At 35.0% G+C, this 20477-nt stretch overlaps 1 pseudogene; it reads left to right on the forward strand.

The window, feature by feature from the left end:
* The first annotated feature begins 3762 nt into the window (after window positions 1-3762).
* On the forward strand, window positions 3763-5511 carry LOC132520394 (tigger transposable element-derived protein 1-like; annotated as a pseudogene).
* The last annotated feature ends 14966 nt before the right edge of the window (window positions 5512-20477 follow it).

The following is a 20477-nucleotide window of genomic DNA, read 5'->3' on the forward strand; positions in this document are numbered from 1 at the left end:
TGGCTTTTTTTTGGTAACAAAATGTTAATTATTATATTTATTAAAGCATAATGTAATGAAGCAATTATCTGGTTGTGAATGCATGATAGCTAAAGACAAGATGACTGGCCTTAGCAGAGTGTCGCTTGGAGAGATTACCATTCTTTCTTTTTATCCTTTTGAAGTTATTGCATGGTAAGCATGAAAGATGAGAGCTAAGGCTTGCAGCATCACTGATGAAAATTCAATGTTTAGAGAGCACTTTGAAGTTTTTCTGGTACTAGGGCTGGTTACTAATCAAAAGGACTGGATTTCTAAAGTATTTTTTCATAAATAGTCTTTTTTACTTTGTTTATTAATCTTCTTATTGTAGTGAGACATTTTTACATTATGTTGGAAAAGCTAAAATTTGGGTAAATAACACATTTAAAGGTGAGATGGAAGATAGATGAAATCAATTTGTTCTAGTGGCAAAAGGCACAGTTACATTCCATAAAAAAGATAATATTTACAAATCAAAGCATGTTTTAAATATATACCCATGCTAGGGATTTAAATAAGCATATTAATAGACTTCTAAGTTAGTATCAATAAAGCAGTGGTATAGAGCAGGAATTTTATCTATTTGCAGTAGAAGTTCAGTCAAAAAAGGGATCTGAGGCTCTGAAAAATAGACAACTCCAGGCCTTAAAAACAAGCAAACAAAAAGAAACAAAGCCTTAATACATGAGGCAAATACAGATGTCAGGAAACACAGCCAATTCAACCAATTAACGCCTTCCATGTTAATGTTTTCATAGTCCTCCAGATTACTATGTCTAGTTGTCCACACGCTTCCAAAGTCCATTCAAAAGAAAAATCTTTTTTTTATGAATGACAATAGTCCTCTCCCTTTTCAAAATGAGGAAACAAATTTGTTTTAAGCAAAGCAGCATATAGACTCTACTTTAGAGTTACACAAACATGCCAGACACTATGTTTGCTGTGACTTTCTGGTGGGGTAACAAAACGAAGTAAAACAAAGAAAAATCAAGCAGTATGTGGAAGGCTGCCTGGCAACCTCTCTTTCCCCATGCTACCCTGCCCTCCATGTCCCAAATGTTCTCCCTAAAGATGATCCTGCTTTCAGGGCTTTTTCTTGTCCTTCACTTTGATTTCCAAAATGAAAGATTTTTGTAACTCATGTTACAACAGCAGCACAGCAGTGGTTGAGACTTTCACAGTGAGGCAAGAATTGGAGAAAGAAAACACCATTTGTAAATACTGCCTTTTAATATGACAATGTTTTGGATTTTTAAAATATTTAAATGAACCCTAAAACTAGTGAAAAGAGCTACTTAATACCTACATCTAATGGAGACTCCCCAAGAATCAAAATCCTTCTTAGAATATAACACTCATTTTAAAGTTGGCCGTATTAAATGAAAACCTGCTACAGTATTTGCTCACTCCAACAGATTAGGACCCATCCTTTCTCTCCTTCTTTGTTAAAGATGAAATTGATCTTTGAATGTCTTCTATGCACCACTTTTGTCTTTACCACCAAACATGAGTCCACAAAAGACTAGGGAGACTCTTGCTTTTCAGTGAAAATTTTAATGAAAAGAAAGCAGCTCTAGAATGACATTTTTCCTCACTGTCTTTCCTTGGCCCACTACGCTCTCAGAACACAGGTTCCAACCCTGTTTACTCTGAAATATGCTGGGAAAGTCTTGACCAGATTCAAATTCTTCCCTTTCATTCATTTTTTTATTAATGTAATAAATACTTCTTGACTCCCTCCTATATGCCCAAAATAGAGTGCCCCCGCCCCATGAAGCTTACAGTTTAGTTAAAGAGATGGCTATTAATCCAATAATGACACAAACAGAACTTAGATTTTCAACATGAGAAGTGTTTACAGGAGATAGACAAGGTTCTCAGTAAGGTAGGGGTATGTGACTTGGTCAGGGAGTGAGGGAATGATGGTGGATTTAATATGTGTAGAATAAGTCAGAGCAGGAGGAAGAATGTTTTAGGCTGAGGTACTAACATTTGCAAAGCTTTCTGATGGAGGAAAAGGAGGACATGATAATCTCAAGTGACTTAAAGAAAGCCAGTGACACAAGTTTAGACAATGAAGAGGAATGTGGTACAAGATGAGAATGAATGGAGTCTGGAGGCCATGTTGAAGATTTTAAACTCTGTTCTATTAGCAAACCATCTGATAAAAGTTTATAAGGAGAGAGTTGACTGATGAAAGATTAGATTGGTGAGAGGCCTCGAGAAGGTGCTCATGGACCAATTAGTGTTACTAAAGTAGTTTAGACGACAGCTAATGGTAGCTCTGATTAACGTGATGCTCATGTAAAGGGAGAGAAGTCAGCAGATTCAAGATATATTTGGGAGGTAAAATCACCCTTACTTGATGCTGGGTTGAAAACGGACGTTCAAGGGAGAAAGGGGATTTCTGGCCTATAACATTTAGTGACAGAGAGAACATTAGAAGAGGATCTGGTTTGGTGGTAAAGAAAGAGTGTGGGTTCAGTTTTAAACACATTAAACCAATAATGCCTCTAAGTCTTCCAAAAGGAAATGTCAAATAGCCAGGTGGGCATCTTTTCATCTAGTGTATCTCTGGAGAGAGAGATGAGTTTATGAGAACTATATGGACCCACAGAGATCTGAGTAATCTCTGGTTTACTTTAAGATATCCCTAACAAATATTTTGAAACTTGCATGGACAATGAATTCATTCATTCATCTAAATAATACTTTATGGAATTACTTCTGTGTAATAGGCACTGTATTAGCAGTGGGGATATTATGCTAAGTGGCCATTATTCCTACTCTAAAGATGCATTCGACAAATACTTGTAAATTTCATATTATGTGCTAGGCACCTATGTCATCAATAAGTTGCAGCAGTGAACAAAGCAACAAAGTACCTGCCCTCTTAGAGCTTGCATCCTAATGCAGATAGATAATAAACCAACAGGGAACAAAAATATCATGTAATTATAGGTGATCATAAATACTAATAAAGAGTCTATCACTCAATATCTAAAATAATAAACTGAATGTATTTCTTGCTAAGGCAAGGGAGGGCTGAGCCTATAAGACACAGTTTATAAGCAGAGAACTTACAAAGGGTTTTGGAAAAGTGTGGAGTTTAGAATCTGGAGTATTGGCTTTAGCTATGGAAGCAGGTTTACCAGAGTAAGACTGTTGCTCACTGGCTGACTCTCAGACATCTGTTCACTGGATGGAAGCTGTTGCTGATTATCTGATTTTCAGTCTGATTTTCAGGAGTTGATTGCAGGGGATGTTGCTGATTTCCCTTCAGAAGTGTGTGCACTTTTGTAATCAGTCAGACTGATTAAACAAGCTTAATACAGGCACACTTCATTTTATTTCACTTCACTTTATTGTATATTTTACAAATTGAAGGTTTGTGGCAACTCTATGTTGAGCAAGTCTATGGGTGTCATTTTTCCAACAGCATTTGCTCAATTTATGCCCCTGTGTCATAATTTGGTAATTCTCATAATATTCCCAACTTTTTCATTATTATTTATTTATTGTAGTGATCTGGGACTAGTGATCTTTGATGTTACTATTGTTAATTGTTTTGGGACACCATGAACAGAGTCCATATGAGATGACAAATTTAATCGATAAATGTTGTTTGTGTTCTGACTGATCCAACCGACAGGCTGTTCTCCCATCTCTCTCCCTCTCCTCAGGCTTCCCTTTTCCCTGAGACATAATAATATTGAAATTAAGCCAATTAATAACCCTATAATGGCCTCTAAGTGTTCAAGTGAAAGGAAGAGTTGCAGATCTCTCGCTTCAAATCAAAAGCTAGAAATGGTTAAGATTAGCAAGGAAGGCATGTGGAAAGTCGAGGTAGGTTGAAAGCTAGGCACTTACACCAGTTAGTAAAGTTGTGAATGCAAAGGAAAAGTTCTTCAAGGAAACTAAAAGTGCTACTCCAGTGAACACATGAATGAGAAGAAAGCAAAACAGCCTTACCGCTGATATGGAGAAAGTTTTAGTGGTCTGGACAGAGGATCAAACCACCCAAAACATTCCCTTAGACCAAAGCCTAATCCAGAACAAGGCCTTAACTCTTTTTTGTTTTATGAAGGCTGAGAGAGGTGAGGGAGATGCAGAAGAAAAGTCTGAAGTTAGCAGAGGTTGGTTCATGAAGTTTAAAGGAAGAAACTGTCTCCAAAACATAGAAGTACAAGGTGAAGCAGCAAGTGCTGATGTAGAAGCTCCAGCAAGTTATCCAGAAGACCTAGCTAAGATCGTTAATGAAGGTGGCTACACTAAACAGATTTTCAACATAGGCAAAACAGCCTTATACTGGAAGGAGATGTCATCTAGAACTTTCACAGCTAGAGAGGAGGAGTCGATGCCTGGCTCAAAACTCCAAAAGACGGGCTGACTCTCTTGTTAGGGGCTAAGGCAGCTGGTGACTTTAAGTTGAAGCCAGTGCTCAGTTACCATTCTGAAAATTCTATGGCCTTTAAGACTTATGCTAAATCGACTCACCCTGAGCTCTATGAATGGAACAACAAAGCCTGGATGACAGTGCATCTCTTTAAAACATGGTTTACTGAATATTTTAAGCCCAGTGTTGAGACCTACTGCTCAGAAAAAAAGATTACTGCTCATTGACAATGCACCTGGTCACCCAAGAGCTCTGATGGAAATGAACAATGGGATAGATGTTGTTTTCAGGTCTGCTAACACAACATCCATTCTGCAGCCCATGGATCAGAAGGCATTTCAATTTTCAAGTCTTATTCTTTAAGAAATACATTTCATAAGTCTGTAGCTACCACAGATAGTGTATTCCTCTGATGAATCTGGGCAAAGTAAATTGAAAATCTTTCAGAAAGGATTCACCACTCTAAAAGTCATTAAGAACATTCATGATTCATGGGAAGAGGTCAAAATATCAACGTTAACAGGAATTTAGAAGAAGTTGATTCCTAGCCTCATGGATGACTTTGAGGGGTTCAAGACTTCAGTGGAGTAATTAACTGCAGATGTGGTGGAAACATCAAGAGAACTAGAAATAGAAGTGGAGCCTGAAGATGTGATTGCACTACTCCAATCTCATAATCAAACTTTAAGGGATAAGGAGCATAAGGAAGTTTCTTATGGATGAGCGAAGAAAGTGGTTTCTTGAGATGAAATCTACTCCTGGTGAAGATGCTGTGAAGATTGTTGAAATAACAACAAGGGATTTAGAATATTACATCAATTTAGTTGATAAAGGAGCAGCAGAGTTTGAAAAGATTGACTACAATTTTGAAAGCAGTTCTACTGTGGGTAAAATGCTATCAGCTAGCATGGCATGCTACAGAGAAATCATTTGTAAAAGGAAAAGCCAATTGATGTGGCAAACTTCATTGTCTTATTTTTAAGAAATTGTCATAGCCATCCCAGCCTTCAGGAACCACCACCCTGAACAGTCGGCAACCCTAGACACTGAGGCAACACCCTCTACCAGCAAAAAGATTACAACTCGCTGAAGGCTCAGATGATGGTTAGCAATTTTTAGCAATGATGCATTTTAAAATCAAGGTATATACATTGTTTTATTGGACATAATGCTATTGCACACTTATTAGACTACAATATAGTACAAACATATGTTTTATATACACTGGGAGACCAAAAAATTTGTGTGACTCACTTTACCGCAACATTTGCTATATTGCAGTGGTTGGGAACTGAACCCACCATATCTCCAAGGTATTCCTGCCCAGGTTTTGATTATTATTCTTTGCTATAATGAACAAGCAGTTATTTCCCAGGAGGGTGAAAACTTTATATTCCCAAAAACCATGAAGAAAATAATTCAAGATAAAAAAAATAGAGAGAAATGAAGCTGCTGTTACTTTTGAACAGCAAAAGGAAATAAGGCAGCAATTCATAAGAATATTTGGGAAAAGAGAATTCCAGGCAGATGGAAAAGCAAGTGCAAAGGCTCTGAGTCAATAGGCTGCTGGACAAGTTTGAGAAATGCTGGAAGCCAGGGCAGTTGGAGTATATTAAAACAAAGGAAGAGAGGTTTGAGCTGCAGTAGGAAAAGTGGCCAGGGGCTGGAACATACAGAGTCTTGCTAAGCAAGGTATGGAAGGGTAATTGATAAACCCTGGAATTTGATTGCATGTGGGATGTAAGGAATATTCAGAACTCATGGAAAAAGCCCCAGTTTCTATTGTGGCCATGCCACTCACCAAAACAGGTGCAATTTAGTTTTACAGGTGCCATGATAAAAGAATATACATGAAGGAACAAAAAGAGAAAGAATTAAATATATTTACGGTGGGAAGTCAGAACCCCTAGAGAGTAGATAACAGTACCTGAGATGAGTGTGTGTCCTCCAGGCCAGGTGGGGTCAAAGCCAGGAAGTGTATGTCTGGGAGAACATTCCAAGCCAAGAGCACAGCACTAGGCACAGAAGTGAGGAACGTCATTCTCAGCACCAAGAATGAAAAGCACCCAGGAGTTCAGGATGTACCTAGTAAGTTCATAGTTTTCTTGGACAACGAGGCCATACTTTCCCACTCAGCTCTCCTCCAAATTGTAGCACTAGATCATGATTCAAAGAATAGCTTCTTCTCCTGGATGTATGTTCTATGTCTATACTTGACCAAAGCATCCTCTAAGGGCTGTGAAAAATGATCCAGACACTAGATTGAACTCAGAAGCTGAGTCTGAGTGAACTAACAGGTACAGAGAAAAACAAAACAAATCAACAAAAACCTTGAATATTCGTCCCTATGCAGAATATTCTGGAGGAGAAAACCTAAAACTCACCAGATAAATCACCTATATTTTGCTACAAGAGAGGTTTTGATAGATGATCTGAAGAATCAAAGTATAGTCGAGACAGCATACATAGCAGTTCACTGAAATTCTGATTTCTTGGAACCTTAATTAGAGGTTTATATACATTTGTTTTAGATTTGTTGTTTTTTTTAATCAGAATAAGAATAAACCTAGGAAATAACATAAAATTTTACCATTTACTCATATTTTTCAGTTCTGTCATATTCTTTAATTGTTAAAATTGGAGGGAAGAAATTCTTGTTTATAATAATTTGAGTTCTCAAGTTCAGCAATTTCCCTTACTATAAACTGTGATTTTGTCCTTTATCCTAACATTTTGTTTTAGAATCTGCAGATTATCTTAAAAAGAAAAAGCCTTTTTTAATAAAAATTCTCTAAATGCAAATGGATTTTGTCTATTTCTTATACTATGACATTTTTTGCCATAAAAACAAGTGAGCATGGTCCTTAGTGACATGTATGATAGTTCATCCAACTGCCCAGGTATTAAATTTAGACATCACAGATTTAAATAATTTAAGGAATCTATGATTTATTTTTAAGAGAAAAAACACAGTAATTAAAATCTTGTTAAAGAAAAGGAGAGCTCAAGAGGGAGGAGATATGGGGATATTTGTATATGTATAGCTGATTCACTTTGTTATACAGCAGAAACTAACACACCATTTTAAAGCAATTATACTCCAATAAAGATGTTAAAAAAAAAAGAAAAGGAGAAAAAACACATTAGATCTTGCTGACTGAACCAGTATTTTATGACTATCTGCTGAATATTATCAAAATAATTGAAAATGCATTTTCTGGGCATTTTCTATTTAATTATAAATATCTGGTTTTTAAAGATCTGTTACAATAGAAATAGAAGAGATTTCACATATGAAAATATGGCATTTTGTCTGAAACCAAACATGATGAAACAATTTGTTTTATGAATATATAAAAGCTAATATCAATGGGTCTGTTTCAGACATTGTGCTACACTTTCCACACTCAATTCTCATCCAGTTTCAATGCAACACAACAAGGTGATCATTATGAGCCCAAAAGCACAGATGAAGAAAACAATGCTCAGGAAAGTCAAGTAACTTGCCAAATTCTACAGAACTGGTAGCTTTTTGTCTACCTTCTATGATGAGAATATCAGTGGCCAAGAAATGGCAAGAGGAGAAGAACTTTTAAAATACATGGAATGAGAATTCGGAAACCTAGGACAGAAGTATTCTCATCCCTTAAAGACCTGAATAAGTAATATTCTCACCAACCCCATGAGCTATCTCTATTTGGAAAACAACATATAAACGACTTAAAATCTTTCATCCATTGACAATATACCTCTGGTGTCATTTTTGTGGATGTCTCTGTGGTTACTATTCTATATAACAGATTAAGTAGGTAATGGGTAAACCTGAAAAAAATCTCTTTGAGAAAAAGTTTAAATTTTATTGGAGTAATTTGTTTTTAAAACTTTGTCAAACATAATCGATTTAGAAAATATTTTCTGGTATCAATAAATCATAAAGGCTATTTTAGTCTATCATTTAATTGTTTTTTAAATTAATTTTAGTATAATCAAATAATCAATAAAAATAATCTCAGGATTCATTTTGGTACCTATACTATATTCATAAGTACTTTGTGATGTAAAATTTAAAATATATTACATTTTTAAGTAATATTGAAAGCTAGCAGTTGAAAATACATCGAAAGACTAAGAGAGAAATCAAAGTTCTTAAGTAAGCAAGTTGTTCAAAACCTATTTACATACGTACAGATAACATACACTTTTAATGTTTTTCATGCTGCAGATGGCAGCAACACTTCACATTATCAGCTCTGCTTAGCTACACCAGCAAACTCAAGGAAATACAAATGTCTATTGAATATTCACTTTGTTCTTTCTGTAATTTGGAAAAGAAAATGTGCTGATTTTGTATGCAGGAGGGTGAAATTTGATGTTATTTTTCCTATCAAACAAGAAACAAACCATTATGGTTGCATTATGCCCAACATAAAAGTTCAGTAATTACTATTTTTGATGACAAAATATAACTTCACAATTTCAATCAATTTAGTGAATGTACGTATTCCTATTTTTCCAAGGAAACTGAGTAACACTGTGTTATCAAATAGTTAATTATAGGCAACCGTAAAGATTAAGCATATAATTAAAAATAGATTCCCACCTCTGATTTGCTATTTCTCACTTAAGAGATCTAAAATTATTCAGAATCATGCAGGAAATCTCTTCACTTTGGTCATTTGTATGTTGCATCTTGATCATCGCAGGTAATGTACAGGCAAAGCTGAGGCACATACATGGGGTCAAACCTCTTCCAGAATTGGTGATTCAAGGTCATCAAGCAAAAGTGAGTAGGTCTGATTGTGGATGGGAACATCCCACTATTTCAAAATAGGCTTTTAAGATGATACAGTCATAGGAACTCAAAAACTGTAATTAATGTTTTATCCAGAATGGTGAGAGGAGGAAGAGCAATAGTAGGAGAAATGCAGTGTAAAATATAGACAAATCAGCTTTATCCTGTATGGGTCATTTTCAATCCAGCCTGAATGTTCAATGTGGACAGATTTTTAAAAATATCAATTCTCAGGCCTCATTCCAGATCAATTAAATCAAAATCCCCTTGGAGTGTCCTTGGGTCACTGCATTCTTTGTTAAAAATATTCCCAGTAATACAAATGCTCAACTAGTGTTGCAAACAATTTCCTATTCAGTGCTGACAAAATAGTATACGATTTATTTTTAAGTCCAGTTCCCAAATTCGGCATTCAAAACCTTCAGTAATTTGGCTCTCATTTACTTACATAAACTTCCCAGTAGCCTATAAGCCCTTTATAGTACACTCATGTCCCCCTGGGATTCTTGTGCAGATCCCTAGCCTATTGCCCATGTTTCCAAAATACTGAGTGACTGCAAAATCACAACAACAGTGGTGTCATCTATATCCTGGTAGAATTCTTCACAGTAGTTTAAAGCACTTCCACACGTATGAATGACCTGAGCAGAACCTCACAAGAAAACAGAGAGTTTCAATTGTGCACAGTTTGTAGATGACCAGGTACAACCTCCATACATTGAAGTTATAGAAAATGAGACATAGAAAAATGACATTTTTCTACTTCATGTCTACAGGTCAATTTTATAATAGCAGAGTTTACATAAAAGACTATTAATAAATATGTAAAATGCTCAATGATGGTGAAGAGATGAATAAATTATGGTTCACACATCACATGGTATTCTCTTTTCTTAAAATTAGATTGTAATTTAGACAATAGAGAGGATACATAGATATATGGACAGACAGACTAGAAAACATCTATATTATAGTAGGTAAAGGAAAAGCAAGTTACTTTGCAGAAGCATGCAGAATTATGATCACCTTTTGTAAAATCAAAACTAATTACATGTGGGTTGTGGGTATAAAGAGAAGTACAAAAGGTTAAATTGTCTATTTGCTCTAGCAGAAGAAGCATACAATTATAAAATCCATATAAAATGTTTTTAGATATATGTTTAAAAGCATGACAGGCAGAATATAGGTCTATTCTATAGACTTACATCTGTTCTAAAACTAATTTGTTTTCTCAACTTCTTTGTACCTAGGGGTCCCCATGTAACTCAGATTTGTCAGTGAAGCATAACTAGAAGTCTCTTAGGGCTTCCAGTAAATTATCTGCTGTTCTGTTAACAAGGCAAATATGGCTTGTTATTTTTCTGCCCACTTCTTCCTTTCTGGAACATTATATGATGCCTAGAAATATAGCAGCGATCTTAATGAGTCAGCAAGCCAATAGTCTAAGGATGGCAACTCTAATAGAAAGAATATAGGTCTTTAATGATATGATGTAGCTCGTGTACTATCTATCTCCAAAATTCTTAAGTGAGATTATCATTGTGCTTAGGAGATCATTTATTGCTAGTATTTAGGTAGACTGTAACATGAAATTGAGAATATTGCTATATGATATATCCATTTAGAAAAAATAAAATATGACTTAAAGTCACACACAAAGAGAACTTTAGATATAAAAATAAAACCATGAAATTTTAGAAGACTAAGATTTTCTGTTTTGCAAAACACAACCTAAATTAAGACAAAGGAAAAAGAAGTTGCGACACAAAAGAAGACACAGATAGTGCTTATTTATAATGAGGAAAGAGCTTCTATCAATGTATGGAGACAAATATTTTAAAAGAAAACAGGTCTAACAATGAATATAAAATTCATTAAAAAGGAAATATTAGTGGCCAGTAAAAATACAGTCATGTTCAAATAGTCTATTAAAGAAAGGAATCAGATTAGAAAAGATTCAAAAGTTAAATTATCCATTGTTATCAAATGCTCAAAAAAGCAGCACTTTTTATACACTCTTGGTGAAAGAGTAAATTGATATTAAGGAGGAAAATTTGGTATCAAGTGTAAAAAATTTTAAATGTAGATATCAGTTGAGCAAGCAATTTTGTTTTCTTGGAATTTATTCTATAGATATGCTAAATAACTGCAAAAGCTTTCAAAGATATATGTACCATGGTGCTAGTTACAAAACTGTTTTAATATTCACAATAAAATGAGTGGAGATATTCTAAAGGTTCGCCAGTGGTAGATTGGTTAATAAATAATTGTTCACAAAGGGAAGGGAATTTTTCTTTCTTAAAATTACAAAAATTGATCGCCTTTTAGATGGGGGACAGGAGACGGGGGCAGGAGATAGGGAAGGAGGATGGAAAATATCTACACTATAGAAAGTAAAGGAAAAGTTACTTTGCAGAAGTATGCAGAACTATAACTCATTTTTTTGGTAAAAAATATATTCTAAATACATATACATTATATAGGATATTCTTTTTTTAACTAAGACTTTTATTTATACAAGAAATATTTTTTTGATTATCTGAGACAATTAAAAACAACCAAAATAACTCACACAGTACACCGACGTTCGATTATGCAATGATCAAAAATTCTGTAGGGCTGCGCTGTCTGCTGTGGTAGCCACTAGCTACATGGGCCTATTGAAATATTTTAATTAATGAAAATTAAATAAAATTAAAAATGCAGATCCTCAGTTGCACTATTCACGTTTCAAGTGTTCAATAGCCACATGTAGCTAGTGCCGCTGTATTAGTGCAGATAGAGAACATTTCTACCATGGCAGAGAAAATATATTACAAATCTGTTCCACAGTCATCCAATCTCTGAAACTGCTGAAACCCTTATCCAGGTGTGACTGATGAAAACAGTTCTGTCCAGTCCTGTCCATATGTTCCTCATCATTAATTCTGAAGCTTTCTTACCTGTGACCCTCATCCTATGCTGTCTGACCCACAAGGAGTAACTCTTGATATCTTTGCTGATCTGCTCATTACAAAGAATTCTGTCTTTCCATCTGCGATTGCTTGGAGTTTACCTTTTAAGTGCAGAATCCTCTTCAACTAGCTCTACACCGAAGGCTTTAGAGAGTGAATCTTAGGAGCTTGCATGAAAACCTCTCCTTTCTGGAACTTGGCTGAGTTGTCTTGGGAACATGTGTCCTGCATTTACACAAGTCTGAGGCAGTAAGGTGCCAGACACAGAGCCTAGGGCAAGAACCAAGGTCTTCAGAGTCTGCTTGTCCTTTGGTTCAAACGCCCTTGGGCTGCTGTAATCATTAACTCTTGCAGGAGGCTCAGAGCATCTGCTTCTGATCAACTAGAGGCAGCTTCTACTGAAGTCCTCACTCCACTCAGGCTGTGACACCTTTTGCAAGCCAGCTGTTCCCCATGTGGCATCTTCCTTACTCCAACCTCACAGGATGGGTCACTCTTTGTCTTAGTTCAGGCTGCTATAACAAAGTGCCTTAGACTAAGTGGCCTATGAACAACAGACATGTATTTCTCACAGTTCCGGAGACTGGACATCTGAGATCAGGGTATCAGCAGGGTTGGTTCTGGTGAGGACCCTCTTCCAGTTTGCAGACTGCTGACTTCTTGCTGTGTCCTCACATGTGGAAAGAGAGTGAGGGACCTCTCTGGGGTCCCTTTTATTTACAAGGGCACTAATCCCATTAATGAAGGCTTCACCCTCATGACCTAATCACCTCCCAAAGGCCCCACCTCCTAATACCATCACATTGGGCGTTGGAATTTCAACATGTCAATTTCGGGGGACACGTTCAGTCCACTGCACTCTTCTACCCAGATGTCCCCTTACTCTGCTGAGGCTCCAACACCACTGCTTTTCTCCCCTCCCTCCATGCATGCCTGTTTTGCTTGGTGTCAACAAATGTCTTTGGGACTGAATTGACTAGAAGGGAAAGGGAAAAGAAAGAGGAAGAGAAAGAGGAAAGGGGATTGTGTCTTTATTTTTAACATCTAATATGTCTCGGCACATACTGAACACTCTTTGTCTATTTCCCCTGGTGCACAGTGTGTCAAGTTGCCTTTTATTTCAGGAACATTCTTGCATGATTTGTCCAGAATAGGATATTCTTAAATTTAAAAATCTGGAAGAATACATTCCAAAATTTTAATAGTGATTACTTCAGAGTTGGGACAGGCATAAGGAGGGAGTAAATTACTATTTTATATATTTCTGAAATGTTTGAACAATAAACCCATTCCATACCTACATACACACACACACACACACACACACACACACACATCAACCCCACATACAATGGTTAAAGTGCAAATATCTTTAAAAACAATTATCCAGATTTGCCTCGTAAGGGAACATTTGTGACATTTTTTGAATTCATAGAAAAGGAATTATTAAGGATAAACTTAAGAAAAATAATGTCTTTTTTCTTTATGACTACTTCCAATATTTTCACTTGTGTTCTAAATGAGTCCATCTTTTATGCTTATCTATTCCTATTTTTTCAATTGATTTGTTTGTCATAATGTCCAGTCTATAAACATGTACCAGGTTTCCTGGGCTCTATGACACTACCCAACATTTTAAAATTCCAGTCTGTTAATATTCCCCTTTGCATAATTTAGTAGAAGTCAGATTTGACATAGCATCAATGGACATGAGTACTCAACATGGGAAGAATAAATATCCTTCTGTCAAAATACTAAATAGGACAAAATTTACACTCTGAAATCACTTGGTATCTAATTTATCATTAATACACATTATAACCTTTTTTCATTACTAGTTTATTTTCCACTCACATAAGAAATGCGGTCAGAAGATAAATTGGGAAGGGAAGTTCATCTCTTACTGGACTGGCTTTGAGGTGTTTATGACACATCAAAGTGAAGAAATTTGGCAGGTACGATCAGGAGAGAGCTTTAGCTCAAAGGTTTAAACTTAGGAATTGAAGCCATGAGTACATGACTTAATCCACTAAAAATATATGGCATGAAAAGAGAAAAGTGTCAAAAGTGGAGGGAAGCCTTCAGACACTATACTTTAAAACTGTGAAGAGGAAGAATTGTCCACAAAGGACAGAGTAGAACTGCCTAGACACTAGCAGGACAGACAACAAAGTATGATGATACAGAAATTAAGAGAGAAGACATTTCTATGAGGTGTGTAGTAATTCACCACATTCAATGCTACAGTGAGTTAAAATGCTACAGCGAGTTTAGTTATTTCCTTTGGATTTAGGCTTTCAAATATTATTAGGCCTTAGAGAAATACTATTAAATGAATTTTGTTAAGGGTCCTAATTTAGTGCATTTGGGCATGATGAAAAGAAAGATTAGAGAAAGTGAGTGAAGAATTTTTTTTTATGTAACAAAACTAACTTGCAATTAATATTAAGAACAAATATCAGCAATCACAAGGATCTGGAAGAGGATGGCCATGTCAGGTCTTAACTGGGCAGGGAGGATTTTATTATGCTGCAAAATCACTGTAGGAAATTACATAAGAGAAGCTGAGAGAATAATACGCCCAAAACAGGTGGATAAATCTGTTATTCTGCTAAGAGTGAGGTAGTTCTTCCAGAATCAAGAACATAAACATTTGATGAGTCTGAGTTAAAAGGCTGAGCCTCAAATATCATTTTATGGAGTGACAGTAAAAGACGAGGAACAATGAAGAATTATGGCTTCCAATGTTTCAGTGAATTGCTCCATACTGTTTACATATAAATCCAGACATCACGGCTCCATGACAGATTTCAGAAAATATATCAGTTAAAGTTAGTAGATCAAATTTTAATACTTAGAACCTAATTATACAGTTAGAAAGCAGTTCTGAAGAGACATGCGTCCTGGAGTATTATATATTGTTTTTATATTAAAATTATGTTAATTGACCATGCAAAAGGAAAAAAATTATTTCCTCCTGTGTATTCACAACTGCCAATGACAAACTAATTAGTCACCAAATGTTATAAAGTCTATCTTCTTTTTACCTTTCTTCTCTCTCTTCATCTCCCTTTCTACTGTCACTATCTTATTTCTGAACCTGCTTACTTACATCCCTGGCACAAACCTCTCCTTCCTATAATCCATTCTCCATATAAGTGATAGATTGACTTCTTAAAGCAAGAGTCTCAAAACATCTCTTCCAGTTCAAACAACTAAAAGTGAGAACTGACCTCCCCTTTCACCTAAATCTCTAATAAAATTATAGTAAATGAGATATTAATGAATAAGACAGAACCAGCAAAAGGCAGGCCAGTACACATGAATGGTCTACAAAGGAGAAAAGCCTTTATCCCAGGGAGGCATCTGGCTCACAGACCACAGTGTCATGCAAGGTGGGACTAGGAAGAAGGTTTAAAAACAGAGTTAATTGAAAGTCTGTCTACTGAAATGCTACACTAGTCAAGTGCCCCACACTGACCTCACCCTAACCTCTCCCTTTTCTCCACACACACTGAGGAAAATAGCCCAACATTATACTCCCAGGCATCCAAAATAGTACTCTTAAATAATTTAATTAACTGCATGAGCATAACGTTTCTAATGGTGCTGGAACGGTCTCCAGTGCCACAGAGCAAAGATCTCAAGATCTCCCCATTTTAGCATCCAAAGAGTGGTTTCCCCATCTACTCGCCCTAAAGATAACAAGCACTGTTCACACCTGAGCTTCCAATCCTAGTCCTATAGCTGGGAGAAAGCTAGCAGAGAAACAGGCATACAAGAGCAGAGGGAAATAAGTCACCAGCCTTCTATTCTCAAATATGAATGAACTAAGGACCACCAAATATATGGAGAAACAAAAAACCAAATTAATAAAGAATTACTTACCAAAAAGAAACAAATATAAGCCAAGGAACAGAAGAGAACTCTTATAAACAAAACTCCAGTGTATGTTGAGGAATTTGAAAAATCAATACATCCACTGAAGAAGAACAGCAGGCTGTAAAAACAAATAAAAGAACTCTTGGAAAATAATATATTACTACATTCCTGGGACCCCTGTGACTTAGTATCATGTTCTGAAAAAATTTTTGAATTTTTTATTTAAGAGTTTTTGCTCTCTTTCCAGGAAATATTTATTAGAACTACTAATAAGTAGCATAATTAGCAAATTTTAAATAGTAAACCTTTTCAGTCTCATATGAAGGAAAATAACAGCAATAAAGATATCATTAACCAAAAAGAGAAAAGGTATGCAAAGACACATAGATTATACATAAACCAAGTATATAATCACTTGCTGAAAATTTTGTTTACATTTCCTTAATGAATGTATCATTCATGTGCACTTTGGCACAAAAATTAGGAGCCATATTGCAAAAAGAAAAAGGTTTAATTTTTAATGTATTATTTCATAGAACATAAAAGAAAATTACAAATGCATAATCCATATAAATAATCCACATAAATAACTGCTAGTTCTTCTCTTAGATTTTAATGTTACTGAAACAAATGCCAAATTCTAACAAATAAGTATCTTATAAAAAATTTTCAGCCTACAGGAAATTAATACGTTCTCTCCTTACCCTACAGTTTTTAATAACCATTATAATGAACTATGCAACTATTACATGAGTCAAATTGTATAAAAGCATTATTGTACTTCTTTATATTATAGTTAACATACATTTTCAAAAATTAATACCAAGAATAAAGTATAATAGATAAAAAGTCATGTATTAAATAATTATAAGAAGAGATATGGTGATTAACTCAAATAAATACTATACTACAATGTCTTATGACTATTGTAGGAAGTAAAACAATTTTATCCTTGATATGTACATTGCAGTAGATTAGAGATGCATGTTAGAGTACCTGTTTATGCCAATAAAATTGGGTTCACTATGTACATTTATGAATGCAAAATTTTTTACACGGGTTTATCACTCAATGCTTTATGCCAGTTGTAGCTTCCAGAGAATGCCAAAATGTAACTCTTTTGGCAGGATGGAATGCTTCAATGATTCAAACAGCAAATGGGACATTGTGAACATTACAAAAACACAAAACCAAAACCAAACAAGCCTGCACATCTATTAGCCTCACAAGGGCTGGAAGCAGTGAAATCTCACTGTTAAAAAGTTAAAACATTATAATGAAGCTTTTCAAGATGAATTTTGAAGCAAAAAGCATGAAAATATCTAGATTTTACATAATCTTAGGTGATATGCTACATTCAAATTCAGCTATGCTCCAAGCACTTCTATTTCCCTACATTTATTTATACTTGTCTCCCCCAAGCATATTTTCATATTTTTCTGCCTATCCAAACAGGCCTGTCATCTTTTTAATGCCAAAATTGCTTCTGCCTCAAAATTCTTTTCTGATTTTTGTTCAGTTTATATTACTTTCTTCATTCTCTTTGTGTCAAAATATAACATTATTATGGAAGTTAGCATGTTCTATTGTACATTAGAGGTATTTATCTTCTGTTTATGAGTCATCTTTTTTATTTTTAATTTTTTTCATTTTTTAATTTCTCTTTTTTTATTGAAGTACAGTTGACATACAAGATTACATTAGTTCCAGGAGTGCTACATAGTGATTTGACATTTATATACATTACCAATTTATCACCATGATAAGCCTAGTAACCATCTGTCACCATGCAAAGTTATTGCAGTATTATTGACTATATTCCCTATCCTCTGTATTATATCCCTGTGACATATTTATAACTGTAAGTTTGTACCTATTAATCCCCTTAACCTGTTTTTCCCAACCCCCAACCCGCTCCTCTCTGGCAACTACCCGTTTATGCTCTGTATCTATGTGTTTGTTTCTGTTTTTGTTTGTGAGTTTGTTTTTAGATTCTACATATAAGTGAAACCATAGGGTATGTATATTTATAGTCTTAGCATAATAGCTTCTAGGTTCATCAGTGTTGTCGCAAATGGCAAGATTTCTTTTTTTTTTATGTCTAATATTCCATTGTATAAATATGCCCTATCTTCTTTATCAATTCATCCATCAATGGACATTTAAGTTGCTTCCATGTCTTGGCTATTGAAAATAGTGCTACAATGAACATAGAGTGCATATATTTTTTGAATTAGTCTTTTCATTTTATTCAGATAAACATCCAGAAGTAGAATTGTTAGATTGTAAAGAAGTTCTATCATTGTTTGAAGAATCTCCATACGCTTTCCATAGGGGCTACACCAATTTACAATCCCACCAACAGTGCATGAGGGATTCCTTTTCTCCACGTCCTCACCAACATGTTTTTTCCTGTACTCTTCATAATAACCATTCTAACAGGTGTGAGGTGATATCTCATTGTGGTTTTAACTCGCCTTTCCCCAATGATTAGTGACATTGAGCATCTTTTCATGTATCTGTTGGTCATCTGTATGTATTCCTTGGAAATTCAAGTCCTCTGCTTGTTTTTTAATCAAGATTGTTTGGGGGATTTTTTGATATTGAAATGTGTGAGTTCTTTATATATTTTGGATATTACCCCCGATCAGATATATCATTTGCAAGTATCTTTTCCCATTTAGTAGGTTGCCTTTTCATTTTGTTGGTTTCCTCCTCTCTGCAAAGGCTTTCTAGTTTGATTTAGTCCCACTTAATTTTGCTCTTGTTGCCCTTGTCTGAGGAGACAGATCAAAAAAATATTACTAAGACTGATGTCAGAGAACATACTGCCGATTTTTTCTTCTAGGAGTTTTATGGTTCCATAAAACTCTTTAGTATTTGACTCTTTAATATACATTTTGAGTTAATTTTTGTATATGGTACAAGAAAGTAGTCAACTTTCATTCTTTTGCATGTAGCTATACGGTTTTCCCAAAATTATTTATTGAAGAGACTGTCTTTTCCCCACTGTACATTCTTCAATCCTTTGTTGTAAATTAATTGACCATACAAATATGGGTTTATTTCTGGGCTCTCTATTCTGTTCCATTGATCCACGTGTCTGTTTACTGTGCCAGTACCAAACAGTTTTTGATTAGTATAGCTTTGTAGTATATTTTGAAATCAGGGGCCGTGATAACTCTAGCTTTGTTCTTTCTTAACAGTGCTTTGGCTGTTTGGGGTCTTTCGTGGTTTCATACAAATTTGGGTATTATTTGATCCAGTTCCTTGAAAAATTCCATTGGTATTTTGATAGAGATCATGTTGAATCTGTAGAATGCTTTGGGTAGTATGGATATTTTAACAATATCAATTCTTCCAATCCATAAGCATGGTATATCATTGCATTTTTTGTATCATCTTCAGTTTTGTTCATCAGTTTCTTACAGTTTTCAGAGTATAGGTCTCTCATTTCCTTGGTTAAATTTATTTCCAGTATTTTATTCTTTTGGATGAAATCGTGAATGGGACTGTTTTCTTAATTTCTCTTTCCCATAGTTTGTTATTAGTGTATAGAAACACAGCAGATTTCTGTATAATGATTTTGTATCCTGAAACTTCACTAATTCATTTATTAGTTCTAACAGATTTTTGGTAGCATCTTTAGGATTTTCTATATATAGTATCATGTCATTTGCAAACAGTGACAGTTTTACCTCTTTTCAATTTGTATTCCTTTTATCTCTTTTTCTTGTCTGATCTCTGGCTAGGACTTCCAGTACTATGTTGAATAAAAGTGGCAAGAGTAAACATCCTTGTTTTGTTCCTGATTTTAGGGAAACTGCTTTCAGCTCTTCACCACTGAGTATGATATTGGCTGTGTGTTTGTTATATATATGGCCTTTATTTGTTGAGATATATTCCCTTTATACCCACTTTATTGAGAGTTTTTATCATAAATGATGTTGAATTTTGTCAAATACTTTTTCTGCACCTATTGAAATAATCATATGATTTTTAGTCTTCATTTTGTTAATGTGGTATATCACACTGACTGGTTTGCAGATGTTGAACCATCTTTGCATCCCTGTAATAAATCCCACTTGATCATAGTGTATTATCCTTTTAATGTATTGTTGAATTCTGTTTGCTAATATTTTCTTGAGGATTTTTGCATCTATGTTCATCAGGGATATTGGCCTGTAAATTTCTTTTATTGTAGTGTCTTTATCTGGTTTGGGCATCAAGGTAAAGCTTGCCTCACATAATAAGTTTGGAAGTGTTCCTACCTCTTTCTTATTTTGGAATAGTTTGAGAAGATAGTTGTTAACTCTTCTATAAATGTTTGGTAGAATTTTCCTGTGAAGCCATCTGGTCTTGGATTTTTGTTTGTGGGAAGTTTTTTTTTTATTACTGATTCTATTTCATTGCTAGTGATCAGTCTGTTTAG

The sequence above is a fragment of the Lagenorhynchus albirostris genome, chromosome 5 (genome assembly GCF_949774975.1).
Source record: "Lagenorhynchus albirostris chromosome 5, mLagAlb1.1, whole genome shotgun sequence".
Taxonomy (NCBI): Eukaryota; Metazoa; Chordata; class Mammalia; order Artiodactyla; family Delphinidae; genus Lagenorhynchus; species Lagenorhynchus albirostris.